Source organism: Cololabis saira, chromosome 12 (assembly GCF_033807715.1).
Source record: "Cololabis saira isolate AMF1-May2022 chromosome 12, fColSai1.1, whole genome shotgun sequence".
NCBI classification, from domain to species: domain Eukaryota; kingdom Metazoa; phylum Chordata; class Actinopteri; order Beloniformes; family Belonidae; genus Cololabis; species Cololabis saira.
The window spans coordinates 44457389-44472734 of NC_084598.1; the positions used below are offsets into that span (position 1 = coordinate 44457389).

A 15346-nucleotide genomic window follows, 5' to 3' on the forward strand; every position below is an offset into this window, starting at 1 on the left:
GCTGGCGAAGGGGGCGGGGCTAGCATAGACATATATACGTAGACGCCGCCATATTGGATGTTCAAGACTGCGCTGTAAACTAATACAAGTAAATGGACTTATTTTCATAAAGCGTCTTTCTACAAAGAAATGTACGTTTTGCGTCTCATTTATTCATTCACACACGCACTAATATACTTGGGAAACAGTTAGGCACCAAATATAATATATTTAATTTTCCCAGATGTCAAAAATAAGAACTTTATTGATCCCACATAGGAGTAATTCATGTTATATCAGCTCACAAAAAAATAAAGAAAAATCACAAAAATAAGAAAAATAAAGAAACATATTTTCTCATCAACAAAGAAAATAAAAAAAATTTCAAATAAAATAACATATTTGAACCATTTTTCAGATTTTTTCAGTTATTTTATTGTCTGAAAATGGTTCAAATATGTTATTTTGTTATTTGAAAATTTTTTTAATTTTCTTTGTTGGTGAGAAAATATGTTTCTCTATTTTTCTTATTTTTGTGAGGGGGGATATATATTGTTTTTCGGCACTACCTTGTTCTCTATAGCTGATATAACATGAATTACTCCTATGTGGGATCAATAAAGTTCTTATTTTTGCCATCTGAGAAAATCAAATATATTATATTTGGTGCCTAACTGTTTCCCAAGTATATTAGTGCGTGTGTGAATGAATAAATGAGACGTAAAACGTACATTTCTTTGTAGAAAGGCGCTTTATGAAAATAAGTCCATTTACTTGTATTAGTTTACAGTCTTGAACATCCAATATGGCGGCGACGGTGACGTACGGCTCAGCGCTCGATGGGTCGTCTATTTAAGGTCTGAGCCCCCCTGGTGGTCCTGGGGCTCGTTTTTTGGACCCGCGGGTCCGAGCGGTTCTGGATGGTTCCGGATGGTTCCGTGGGTCCAGACGGGTCCAGACAGGGCCCGACGGGCCCCCGTTCCGGCAGAAGTGAGAGGTTTTTTATGTTAAACAGAAGAAGGCGGTTGTTCCACATGTTCCTCTGATTGTGTATCGTTTTGTTTTCATTTTTCACCGAAGCATTTCTGAACAATAAAGTGCTGTAATGTGGTTCACAGAACCGGCCTCCTTACTGGGTTCTGATGGGAGGGACTGGGTTCTGATGGGGGGGACTGGGTTCTGATGGGGGGGGGGGTTCTAGTTACTGTGGTGGGAACCCGGGAACCGCAGGGACCGTGGTTGCTGCTGGACACGCCCCCTAACCTCCGTCACCATGGAGACCAGAAACTGACCCGGTGTTCTGCCAATTTCTGCTGCTTTGCCAAAAAATGCTCCTAATGGTTTTCTACCTTTTGTAGAGCTATAATTTTACTGTTTTTTGGTCCGTGTACTTCACGGACATCCGTTTTTTGTTTTGAAATGACAAAATAAAAATAGAGAAATAATCCGTTTCCCATCTTTTGTTTTGATAATAAAAAACAGAAAACGGACCGTTATCCATTATCCGTTATCCGATTTCATTGATGTTTGAAAATGGAAATTGGGAATTAAAACAGCGAATGGAAAACTCTTTTCTCTATTTCCTATTCGTTTCCAATGGGGGGGCGGTATGTTAGAGTTCAGTTCATGTTATTGATTGGACGCTGCTTTTTTTTGACGCTGCAGCCGAACGGACTGTCACAACATCATGACGGAGGAGAGGGACCTGGCTGCAGGCAAGATGGCCGACAAGGGCGCGGCCATTTTTTCCAGCCATACCGGAATTCCAGACCGGAAGTTGGTCTTCTTCGTGTATATTATTATTCGTCGCGCCGAACCAGACCGGTTTTAATTTGTTTATGATATTTAGTATTGATTAAGTTTATTTTGTTACTTAACCATGTTTTATTTTGAAAGTACTGGGTAGCTGGAGCGCACCAGGTGAGATTATATATATGGGTTGGCAGACACAGGTGAGCCGGGCACCTGGGAGGGCAGATGGTTTTTTACCAGGGCAAGAAAGGCGTCAAAGATCTTTGCTCGTTTATTTGCCAGGAAAATAAACCATGGAAACTATATTTTTTGCCTGGACAATGGACTTTCTGTATCCTGCGTAAATCCACTCCCTAGGTGTCTCAGTGGCCGTTTGATTATTATAGTTTGATACTTTGAGTTGAATATTTTGATTTATTTATTTACTTTGTTATAATTCACCTGGAGGACAAATAGCCACTACAATGATGTTAAACACATGACATCTAAAACTCCACGGCACCGTCGTAACAACTACGACACATCTCTCTCACTGCACGTTTGCTCAAACCTGATGGAGGTCAGTTTTATTGTGAGGTGGGGATCTCACGCCACAAGCTCATTTTGTTAATATTGACCCTCATTTAGTCCCGTGCAGGGCGCTGCCTCCAAATGAAAGAGCAACAGAAGAATACATATTTGAAGTGCGTTAGGTGTGTGTGTGCAGGAGGATCTCAGTGGAAACACCCACACCTGCGCCTCCGCGGAGCCGCGGATGATCTACAGGATCATTAGAATGGTTATGAATGTGGTCGAAAACGCAGATCTTCGGTTATGTGTGGATGCAAATGTTTTTATAAACGGAGGGGGGGAAATATTCGTTTTTAAAAATACCCGGCTACGTGTGGACAGGGTCTTAGACTTGTGTTATTCCTGCCTGATATCTTATTTTCACAAACCATACACCGTTGGCTACAACGGAAATGTTTAAGTACAAGAATGACAAACCATTATTATTCTTGCTATTAAACATTTCTGTTTGGTGCAAATTGGCAATGCAATGTGTTTCTGAGTGATTATTCCGCCGAACGGCTTAGTTTCAGCCATCCTCGTTCCCGAGACACACACGACCGCGCTTTGCGAGTGCACGGCACAGCCGTGACGTCACGCCCAGAAAGAGACTTTTCTTTGACTTTTCTGGCCGTTATAAAACATTTTTGACGGATATAAAGTCCATGACTTAAAAATATAGAATACAAAGATTAGTAATTGGTGGTGATTACAGCTGGAGGTGTCCTGTGAACAGTTTTAGAGGCTTCTCTTTTACTATTGCGGTCTATGGGAAAAAAGAATTCTGGGCCCCATGGGATTTTTTGTTGCAGTACCGCGGCTGGCCACTGGAAAAAATCGGCGTGCCTGCTGAGCGCGAGACTGGGGGCCTGTAATATACACGAAGAAGACCAACTTCCGGTCTGGAATTCCGGTATGGCTGGAAAAAATGGCCGCGCCCTTGTCGGCCATCTTGCCTGCAGCCAGGTACTCTTGGGACGGAGTGAAGACAGATTACAGATTAAACTCATGTTTCACTCCCAAGTTTCATATTTGATTTATTTTCTGTTTCAACATTAAAAAAAATCTAAAACTGTTCATTTTCAATCTGATGAACAAAAGAACCAGTAACAACTTTCTTCATTTATTACTGCGCATGTGCAATTCCCCCCTTTGTCCAATCCTTATTTTCAGTTTCCTTGGAAACTAATAGGAAATAGAGAAAAGAGTTTTCCACTCGCTGTTTTAATTCACAATTTAGATTTTCAAACATCAATGAAATCGGATAACGGATAATGGATAACGATCCGTTTTCCGTTTTTATTATCAAAACAAAAGACGGGAAACTGATTATTTTGAATTATTTCTCTATTTTTATTTTGTCATTTCAAAACAAAAAACGGATGGCAGCGAAGTCCACGGACCTGTTTTACTCCCTAAACCACTTCCTTTACTGTGTTTTACTCCCTAAACCACTTCCTTGTCTCTTACCAGGCCGTCATTGTAAATAAGAATAATAAGAATGTTCTTAATGACCTGGTTAAATAAAGGTGAATAACTGAATGAATATCAAATAAAGCCATAGAATTGTTTTTTTCCTCTTTATCGTATAATGTTCACAAAGTGTAATGCAATTCATGTCATGGGTAGTTTATTTTGAAGGATCAAATACTCAACATCCCATATTATCCATTTTACATCGTGCAAGAAATGATGCAAACTTTGAAAATCGACTGTAGCAGAAACACAAAGTAGCAGTTCTGGGCAGGAGCAAGGATTGGCAGAACACCGGAAACCCCGACTAACTGAAGGAGAGAGAGAAGGGTGGAGGGAAGGAGAGAGAGAGAAGGGTGGAGGAGGAGGAGGAGGGTAGCTAGAGACTGAGATGACCCTGACAGCAGCTTAAAGTGATAAAGAGGCTTTGAGGATGAAGATGATGAAGAGGAGACCTAAAAGAGCTCTGACCATCAGTTCACCTGAGGTGGAGGCCGGGGACGGGTCCAGGACCAGGTCCAGGTCCAGGACCAGAACCAGGTCCAGAACCAGGACCAGGGGGTGGACACAGGTTCTCCTTAAAGGTTCCACAAGTACAAAGCTAGAAGACGAGACAGATATTGATGATCAATACTGACGTCAGAGTCACAGGTGAGCTTCTCTGAATGAATGAATGAATGAATGAAAATATATTTATTTCGGCCAGGTGATTCAGAATTTAGAAACCAATAGAAAGCATTAGTTCACATAATAAAGAGACCTAACTGAAAAGGAATAGGCTGAAGCTATTGCTTATTTACGCCCACCCTTCTCACATGATCAACTTATTCAGATCAAACATACAAAACATCATAAAAATAAATCATATGGTTTACACAATCCCGAACATAATTCCGTAATAGTATCATCTACTGGATCCCTTATATTTTTCAAACACATTAAACTTAAACAAACGTTTGAATGCATGAATCAACCGGCACACCTTCAGTTTTTCATCAAGTGCATTCCATATATTTACACCCCTTACAGTGATACATTGATCTTTAATTTTAGTCCTAGACTTTAGTTTTTCAATCATATGTTTCCCTCGAAGCTCATATCTACTTACCCTTATTTTAAACATGCTTACAATTTTACTAGGTAAAATTCTCTCTCAGGTGACGTTCTCCTCACAGTTGATAGTTTCACACTTTGGTCATATTTTTATTAAAATATCAGCTGGAACCAGACCCAGATCCATCACCCATGAACATGTCACATGGGGCCCATTTCTGGTTCAGGGGGGACACCATGGATGGATGAGAGAGATAGAGAGATAATTAGATGGATGGATAGAGAGAAAATTAGATAGAGAGAGAGAGAGACCACCACCACAACAAAAACACAATCTTCTCTTGTTTCGTAGATTTCAAGAAAGCATTTGACTCAATTTGGCATCATGGCCTGTTTCTGAAATTACTGGAAAGGGGTATTGGAGGAAAAACCTACGACATTATTAGAACAATGTACATAAATAATCATCAGAGACAAAGGAAGAAGTCAAGTCAGATTTACAGGACTGTCTCAGAAAATTAGAATATTGTGATAAAGTTTTTTATTTTCTGTAATGCAATTTAAAAAAAACTAAAATGTCATATATTCTGGATTCATTACAAATCACCTGAAATATTGCAAGCCTTTTATTATTTTAATATTGCTGATTATGGTTTACAGTTTAAGATTAAGATTCCCAGAATATTCTAATTTTTTGAGATAGGATATTTTGAGTTTTCTTAAGCTGTAAGCCATGATCAGCAATATTAAAATAATAAAAGGCTATTTATAATTTATGTGTCGAAGCCCAAACAATGTTGCAGTAATTAAGATGAGGGAAGATTAAGCTATAATAGAGAGTTAGATGAGTGGAAGGAAGAACAAAAGGACAAACTTTTCTCAAAAAAGTCGGCAGTAAATTAAAAGTAGTAAATAAAGGTGCTGTCACAGCATGCTGAAACAAGAGAATTATAGCACATTTATTTATTTTAAATATTTTCTGGGTATATACACAGTCTTCAAGTGAAACATTTACATTTTCTTTTAATTTGTCATTTTCACTCATGTGGCTCTTTGGCATTCACTGACTGACACAGACGCGTTTCTGAGCCCCATGTTGCTCCTCTTTAGAGATATTTACACAAACTCTTGTTTTTTCGGGCAGAAATGTCTTCTCTCTTGTACGACGGAGTACGAGAAAAAAAGTCATAATTTAATGAGAATAAAGTCGCAAAATTACGAGAATAAAGTCATAATGTTGCGAGAATAAAGTCATAATAGAATAAAGTCGTAATATTATGGGAATAAAGTCGTAATATTACGAGAATGAAATTGTAATTTATGAGAATAAAGTCGTAATAGAATAAAGTCGTAATATAATGAGAATAAAGTCATAATGTCGCGAGAATAAAGTCGTAATAGAATAAAGTCGTAATATTACGAGAATAAAGTTGTAATATTACGAGAATAAAGTCGTAATATTACGAGAATAAAGTCGTAATATTACGAGAATAAAGTCGTTATATTATGAGAATAAAGTCATAATGTCGCGAGAATAAAGTCGTAATAGAATAAAGTTGTAATATTACGAGAATAAAGTCGTAATATTACTAAAGTCGTTATATTATGAGAATAAAGTCTTAATATTATGAGAATATAATATTATGACTTTATTCTCAAAATATTACGACTTTATTCTCATAATATTATGACTTTATTCTCGTAATTTTACGACTTTATTTTCATGTTATTGTGACTTTATTATCGTAATTTCCTTTTTTTTGTCTTAGTTTGGCCCTAATACTCCTTCGTACTCTTGTTCCATCCAGAGCAGTGGATAAAACAGAGTGGCGACACACACCGTGTTTCTCCACTAGAGGGCGCTGGAGAAAATGTGTTGTACGCATGCGTCCAGGAGACATCGGTTTCCTCCAAAAGTGCGCATATAATACAACGTAAAGATAAAAAAACGTATATATATATATAATCCTGACATACGTGCAAACCAGGCTGGTATCCACACAGTGATAGTGACAAAGTGATATATAAACATAAACGTGTAGATTTGTTGGTTTTCTGCGTCTCCGCTTCCTATTGGCCCAAACGTGTCACGTGACCGGGAAAATTTGCATTCAGCTTGTTTCTCGTTTCGTTAAAGTAATTATACCGTATTAGTAAAAACACAGGGGAGACATAATTTTATGATATTGATGATTGTACATCGGTAATAATTGTTTAACGAACTTTTAAAAAGAAATGCTTTGTTTAATTTTCGAACCGTGAGTTTAAAGGAGGGTTCCGGGAATGGGGAGGTTTCCTCCGAACCTTTGTCGGTATCGCTTCTCGGCCTTTTGGCTAAGATCAAGTGTAGTATCTGTTCTTATCAGTTTAATATCTGATACGTCCCCTACCCGGGGACCATATATTAAATTGATTTTTGGAACAGGGAGATGGAATAGGGGCTTGCTCCGTCCACTCCACGCATCGACCTGGTATTGCAGTATCTCCAGGAACGGTGCACTCCTCCTGAACTTGTATAACATAACATTTAACTAGAAAACTGAAGTATTATACTTAGATTATATGGGTGATGAGTTGAGTTCCTCATGTATAGGATTGTCTCAGAAAATTAGAATATTGTGATTTTCTGTAATGCAATTACAAAAACTAAAATGTCATACATTCTGGATTCATTACAAATCAACTGAAATATTACAAGCCTTTTATTATTTTAATATTGCTGATCATGATTTACAGCTCAAGAAAACTCAAATATCCTATCTCAAAAAATGTTAATATTCTGGGAATCTTAATCTTAAACTGTAAACCATAATCAGCAATATTAAAATAATAAAACGCTTGTAATATTTCAGTTGATTTGTAATGAATCCAGAATGTTTGACATTTTTGCATTACAGAAATTAAAGGACTTTATCACAATATTCTAATTTTCTGAGACAGTCCTGTATTTGTATAGCACAATTCGTGCACAAAGCAACTCAAAGTGTTTTACAGAAGGGCTTTTTACGCCATAAAGAAATCTACATGCATAAATATACCTGTAAGAATCTGGCTAAAAATATTCCGCTCTGTAATTAAACCGGTTATATTATGGCAGTGAGGTGTGTGGCCCTCTTATTAATCAAGACATTGAAAAATGGGACAAACACCCAATTGAAATGCTGCACACTGAGATTTGTAAGAGCATTCTCAGAGTCCATAGGAACACCCCAGATCAAAACAACAACTAGACGTTCCTATAAATCTGCTTACTGATTTTATGGTCTTACACATACAAAAAAACTCTTTCTGCTGTTTACCAAGCTTTTTTTTTTCTTTAAATGGGTTTTTTGGCACTAGTGGCCTTTTATTTTAAGTAGGTGGACAAGAAATGGGCCGGGGCGAGCAGGAAAGAGCAACAGGCTGGGATCAGAGCAGTGGATAAAAGAGAGCAGTGGAAAAAACACAGCATAGGATAAAACACAGCAGAGGATAAAACACAGCAGAGGATAAAACACAGCAGAGGATAAAACACAGCAGAGGATAAAACACAGCAGAGGATAAAACACAGCAGAGGATAAAACACAGCAGTGGATAAAACACAGCAGTGGATAAAACAGAGCAGAGGATAAAACAGAGCGGTGGATAAAACACAGCAGTGGATAAAACAGAGCAGTGGATAAAACAGAGCAGAGGATAAAACACAGCAGAGGATGAAACACAGCAGTGGATGAAACACAGCAGTGGATAAAACACAGCAGAGCAGTGGATAAAACACAACAGTGGATAAAACACAGCAGTGGATAAAACAGAGCAGTGGATGAAACACAGCAGTGGATAAAACACAGCAGTGGATAAAACAGACAGAGGATAAAACGGAGCAGTGGATAAAACACAGCAGAGGATAAAACACAGCAGTGGATAAAACACAGCAGTGGATAAAACGGAGCAGAGGATAAAACGGAGCAGTGTATAAAACACAGCAGTGGATAAAACACAGCAGTGGATAAAACACAGCAGTGGATTAAACACAGCAGAGCAGTGGATAAAACACAACAGTGGATAAAACACAGCAGTGGATAAAACACAGCAGTGGATAAAACACAGCAGTGGATAAAACACAGCAGTGGATAAAACACAGCAGTGGGTGAAACCCAGCAGTGGATAAAACAGAGTGGTGGATAAAACAGAGTGGTGGATAAAACAAAGCAGTGCATAAAACACAGCAGTGGATAAAACAGAGCAGTGGATAAAACAGAGGAGATGATAAAACACAGCAGTGGATAAAACACAGCAGTGGATAAAACAGAGCAGAGCTGTGGATAAAACAGAGTGGTGGATAAAACACAGCAGAGGATAAAACAGAGCAGTGGATAAAACACAGCAGTGGATAAAACACAGCAGAGGATAAAACACAGCAGTGGATAAAACACAGCAGTGGATGAAACACAGCAGTGGATAAAACAGAGGCGACACTTCCATAGGACTCCTCTGTAAAACTTTGCTGGAGCACTTCCGGGTTATGGAAACTTCCATAGTTCCACAAGTGCCGTTGATTTCAGTGGCCGCACGTCAAGAAACTCCTGAGGTAAGGCGATGAAATATCGATCAATTTTAAGTTATTATGTGTGTTTAATATATCGGAGGTCCTTTTTATGTTAGATATGATTTATTTTTTTATTTAAACATTTAATAGACCAAAACATTGCACATTGGTTTAAACACTGCGACAGTAGATCACCTGTTACCATTGAATTAATTATATTGTTTACGTCTGATTTAAAAAAAAAAAAAACTAAATTACATGTTTATATGTGATGTTGGGTTTAATTATTATTATTTTTCTTTTCAACTTTATGTTTATTGAGCAACATTTTCATACATATCACACGTTTCAGATGTCACACGATATCCTTTTCATTTTTACATTCTACTTTCAAACCAGAAAAGGAAACAATAGCAGTACTGGTTTACAGTTTAAGAAAACTCAAAATAGCCTATCTCAAAGAATTTGAATATTCTGGGAATCTTAATCTTAAACTGTAAGACATAATCAGCAATATTAAAATAATAAAGGGCTTTCAATATTTCAGTTGATTTGTAATGAATCCAGAATGTATGACATTTTTGTTTTTTTAATTGCATTACAGAAAATAAAGAACTTTAACACAATATTCTAATTTTCTGAGACAGTCCTGTACGATCTACAGCAACTATTGGTGACAGCGGTTCACCCAGATTATAATCTAAGTATAAGTAAGGCTTGCAATAAAATAAAGTTGTTTTGTAATAAATCCAGAATGTATGATATTTTAGTTTTTTTAATTGTATTACAGAAAATAAAGAACTTTATCACAATATTCTAATTTTCTGAGACAGTCCTGTATAATCTACCAGAGGGACAGAGCAGTGTTTTATATAGTCTTTCACATTACAGCCAATGTACTTCAGGAGCAGAAAAGATCATCAAAGATAAATATCTATAATTAAAACATTAGTTATTTACGAATTTTAAATGTAACACATGGCAGAAACTACAGGACTGTCTCAGAAAATTAGAATATTGTGATAAAGTTCTTTATTTTCTGTAATGCAATTAAAAAAAAAAAAAAAATGTCCTACATTCTGGATTCATTACAAATCAACTGAAATATTGCCTTTTATTATTTTAATATTGCTGATTATGGTTTACAGTTTAAGATTAAGATTCACAGAATATTCTAATTTTTTGAGATAGGATATTTGAGTTTTCTTAAGCTGTAAACCATGATCAGCAATATTAAAATAATAAAAGGCTTGCAATATTTCAGTTGATTTGTAATGAATCCAGAATGATATGACATTTTAGCATTACAGAAAATAAAGGACTATCACAATATTCTAATTTTCTGAGACAGTCATGTATAGCATTTAACTATACAAGCTGGTGGGCATGTAGATTGTACAATCTTAATCATAAATGAGAGTTTATTCTTGATCCTAAAGTCTGGATACTGGGAGATATCAGTTCATTAAATATGACTTATCATAAAAAGTACTTAATTCTGCTTGCCGGGCAAAAAATTGTATTTTAAAAAACTGGAAATCAGAAACCCCCCCCAGCACCCAAACAGTGGATCAATGAACTTGGATCATATAGCACTCCAGAAAAAATATTGTTTTCCGTTAGAAAAAAAAACTAGAGACTTTGACCTTGTTTGGGGACCTTTTTTGGATTTTTTGCCTTTATTGGAATGATCTGAATCATCTACTATATTAATGAATGTGTCTACACAGGACTTGATTATTTAATTTATTATTCATTTTTGTTCTAGTATTGATAGACATATGTTAAATAATTTTGAATGATGTATTTATTGACCATATGAGGGAGGGAAGGGGAGAGGGTGTGCTGTTGTTTTTTATTATTATTATTTATTTATTTTGATTTAATTAATGTTTTTTTTTTTTTTGTAAAGTATATTTATTCATTTTCAAAGGGTCAGACCGTCAAGAATTAAACAGTATTACAGAAATATGCACCCTCTTTTAAACACCACCCAAAACATGGAACACACTCTCCACACAGACAAATCAAAGTAGAAAAGTAACAAAAAATAACCGTAGAATAAAAAAGGAAAAAATAAGTAAACAAAATTTAACTAAATAAATAAATAAATAAAAATAAAATGAATAAATAAATAAAATAAAAAAAAAAAAATAAATAAATAAAATAAAAATAAAATTAAAAAAAAACGGGGGGTAAAACTTAAAGAGTTAAAAGGCGCACCTACCAAAATTAGTGAACATAAATAAGATAGGTAACAAGTAAATAAGTAGTAACAAAGACAAAAGGGGTAGTCACATGATATGATATCAGGGTAACAGCTTGTTGCATATCAGAACCTGGACATGTACCTTTCAATGTCAGGCCATGCCAGACCATAAAGCCCGCTCCGAAGAGCTTGAGCACCGTTGTCTCCAATATATTCAAGAAAAGGGTCCCAGATGCGAAAAAACAGAAACGGTTTGTCCTTGAGCCAGAAGCTAATAGCTTCCAAAGGGATGAGTTCTATAACTGACCGAATCCATTGCGAGACTGTAGGAACAGAGTCTGAAATCCACTTGAGGAGAACACATCTCCTTGCACTGAACAGCAGCACCTTGAGAAGCTTCATCGAAGAGGGACAGAGGTTCAAAGGCACAGATTGTACTCCCAAAATACAGAATATAGGTTCTAAGGCAAGTGTTTTTTTAAATATAATGTTGATTTCTTTAACTACTTTGGTCCAAAAGTCATTAATAAAAGGACAATCAAAAATACAATGGAAATACAGACCATCAGCAATTTTACATTTGTTACAGTACTTGGAAAGCAATGGATTGAATTTATTACGTTTCATGGGTGTGATTTGAAGCCTATGTATGACCCTAAATTGCAGTTCCCTGGCTTTGTTAGTAAACAGGCAACCTGCGGAGCTTAACCAAACATCGTCCCACTCCTCATCCGTGATAGCCACCCCCAAATCAGTTTCCCAAAGAGACCTGGCCCGAGCTGTGTTTTCACTATTTGGGATTGACAAAGCCCTATAAAACCTGGAAATTAGTTTTCTAGTGTCCGGATTTTGGATGGCCTTCTCCACAGCTGAGAGACAAAACCCTTTAGGATGTGAGTTAATAGCAGAAGTGATAAAGCTGCGTATCTGCAGGTATCTAAAATGATTATTCTGCGGGAGATCGTATTCTTCTCTTAATTGACCAAAGGACATCACAGAGCCGTCCTTTAGCAAATCAGCTACAGTCTTTATACCTCTGCTGGACCACATGGAGAAAGCCTGATCTATCCGGCCAGGAGGGAAGTCCGGGTTCAGGTGGATAGGTGTGCGGAGAGAGATGAAGCCTTCCCGGTTTTCAAGTTTCCTCATAAGTTTCCATGCTTTTAAAGTATTCTGCAACAAAAAGTTGCCTCTTACATTCAGCTGAATCCACTTCTTAGACACGTACAGAATGTTGCGGAGAGGAATAGGGGACACTGGGGCCGCTTCTAAAGTGAGCCACGTCGAGTCTGGGTCCTCTCTAAACCACTGCCATAAATAGTAACCTAAACATGCGATCTGGTAGCGTTTAATATCTGGAACCGCTAATCCCCCTTCCTCGAAAGGGCGCTGTAGCGTAGTGAGTTTTAATCTAGCCCGCTTATTTTTCCAAAGGAAGGAGGACAGTGAACTATTCAGAGCCGAAACTGATTTCCTTGTTAGAAGGGCCGGGATCATTTGGAAGGGGTACAATAACCGCGGAAGAATATTCATTTTAAAGAGGTTTACCCTACCCAGAAGGGACAGTGGCAGAGATGTCCAACGAGCCAAATCTTCTCTGATCCTGCGAATTAGGGGAATAAAGTTAGCTTTGTACAAACCAGAAAGGGATGGGGTTATGTGTATGCCCAAGTAGACAAAACCTGATGGGGACCAACGAAAAGGGGCAGAGCAATTTAAAGACCAGGACATATTGGGAGTCAGCGGCATTGCTTCAGACTTAGAGTAATTAATCTTATAGCCTGAAAATTGTCCGAAAGAGTTAATTATCTCAACTACCCTTGCAATGGAAGCCTGTGGGTTACTAAGATAGAGGAGGACGTCGTCTGCGTAGAGGGAAATTTTGTGCCGCGTAGGACCCACCTCTATGCCTGTCACTAGCAAATCCATCCTGATGGCCTCCGCCAGAGGTTCTATAGCAAGAGCAAACAGGAGGGGTGAGACTGGACAACCCTGTCTGGTGCCGCGCCTTACTGCGAACGCAGGGGACGACATGCCGTTCGTTATAACCGAGGCCCGAGGGGCGGCATACAGGAGCGATATCCACCTGATAAAGTTGTCACCTAAATTAAATTTTGAGAGAGCATGCAACAGGTACGGCCATTCAATCCTGTCGAAGGCCTTCTCTGCATCCAATGAAATCACAAGAGATCGGGCCTTCGACTGTGCCCCATGCTGAATAAGATTTAGGAGCCGTCTCACATTATTGCATGAGTTACGACCCAGAATGAAACCAGTTTGATCCACTGAAATGATATCCGGAAGGACACGCTCAAGCCTTCTGGCTAGTATTTTAGCGAGTAGTTTCCTGTCCACATCTAGCAATGCAATTGGCCTGTAAGAGGCACAGTCATCCGCAGATTTACCTTTTTTCAAAATTAATGAAATGTTCGCGTCCATCATAGTATTGGGAAGAGTCCCAGAATCAAAGGAGTAGGTCAACATTCTAAGCAAAGGATCTATCAACATATTCTGAAAAACTTTGAAAAATTCAGGTGTCAGGCCGTCCGGTCCAGGGGCCTTATTATTTTGTAATACATTAATAACCTCTATAACTTCCTGTCGGGTAATAGGCTTATTTAGCAGCTCTTTCTGTGTATCAGAAGCTTGAGGGAGTTTAATACGTGAAAAAAAGTTATTCATTAGAGCCTCCGAATTACAGCCTGATTCTGAATTATACAGACCCTCATAAAATTCTAGGAATGAGTTGTTAATATCTTTAGAATTATGAACTCTTTTACCAGATCTGTCTTTTATAACCGGAATGGCTTGAGAGCCAGTCTTTGCCTTAACTAGATTTGCCAAGTATTTGCTCGCCTTATTCCCAAATTCATGCATCCTTTGCTTGGCAAGTAACATGGATTTTTGTGCCTCTTTGGATAGAAGAGTGTCTAGAGCTGCAGCAGTGGCATCAATCTCAAGCCTTAAGTCCGCAGATGGGTTGAGGTTAAATTCTCCTTGCAGCTTGGATAATGTTTTATCTAGTTTTTGTTGTTCTGCTCTCTGTTTTTTCTTCAAATTTGCAGAAAATGATATAGTGAAACCACGGAGAACAGCCTTGGCGGTCTCCCAAAGCAAACTAGGAGACACACCCGGGTTGTCGTTTTCATTAATAAAATGTTTAAACTGTTCAGTGAGATATACTCTAAAGTTTGGGTTTTTAAGAAGATGGTTCGGAAACCGCCACTGTCCCCTGGGGCGTTGTGCCATGCCTGACATGACCAAAAACACTGGTGAATGATCACTAATAATAATATTACCAATTGAGCAGGAAAGCACCCGGTGAAGTGCAGATTTGGGAGTAAAAAAATAATCAATTCTAGAGGAGGATTTGTGTACCCTGGAATAGAATGTATATTGTCTGTCAGTCGGATGAAGTGTCCTCCATGTATCAATAAAATTGATATCGCTACTGCAGCCGAATAAGGACCGGCCATGCCCCTCGTTAGATTGTACTGTTTTACTGGACCTATCGAGGCGGGGATTTAGGCAACAATTAAAATCACCAGCTACTACAGAGGATTCAACTATCCACTCAGAGAATAAGGAAAACACCTTAGTAAAAAAGTCAGGAGAGCGAATGGGGGGGGCATAAACATTTAAATAAGAGACTGCATCCCCATAAAGTGTCCCTTTAATCATAACATATCTACCTGAGGTGTCAGCTTTAACCTCCACCTCTGTCAGAGGTAAAGACTTATCAACAAGAATGGCTACACCTCTGCTCCTGGAAGTAAAAGAGGAGAAGTAGACCTGGCCCACCCACT

At 38.0% G+C, this 15346-nt stretch overlaps 1 non-coding gene across 1 annotated transcript; it reads left to right on the top strand.

The window, feature by feature from the left end:
* The first annotated feature begins 7120 nt into the window (after positions 1-7120).
* On the top strand, positions 7121-7311 carry LOC133457582 (U2 spliceosomal RNA). The gene has a single exon (XR_009783871.1). It is a non-coding gene; the product is annotated as a U2 spliceosomal RNA (small nuclear RNA).
* Positions 7312-15346: the final 8035 nt, after the last annotated feature.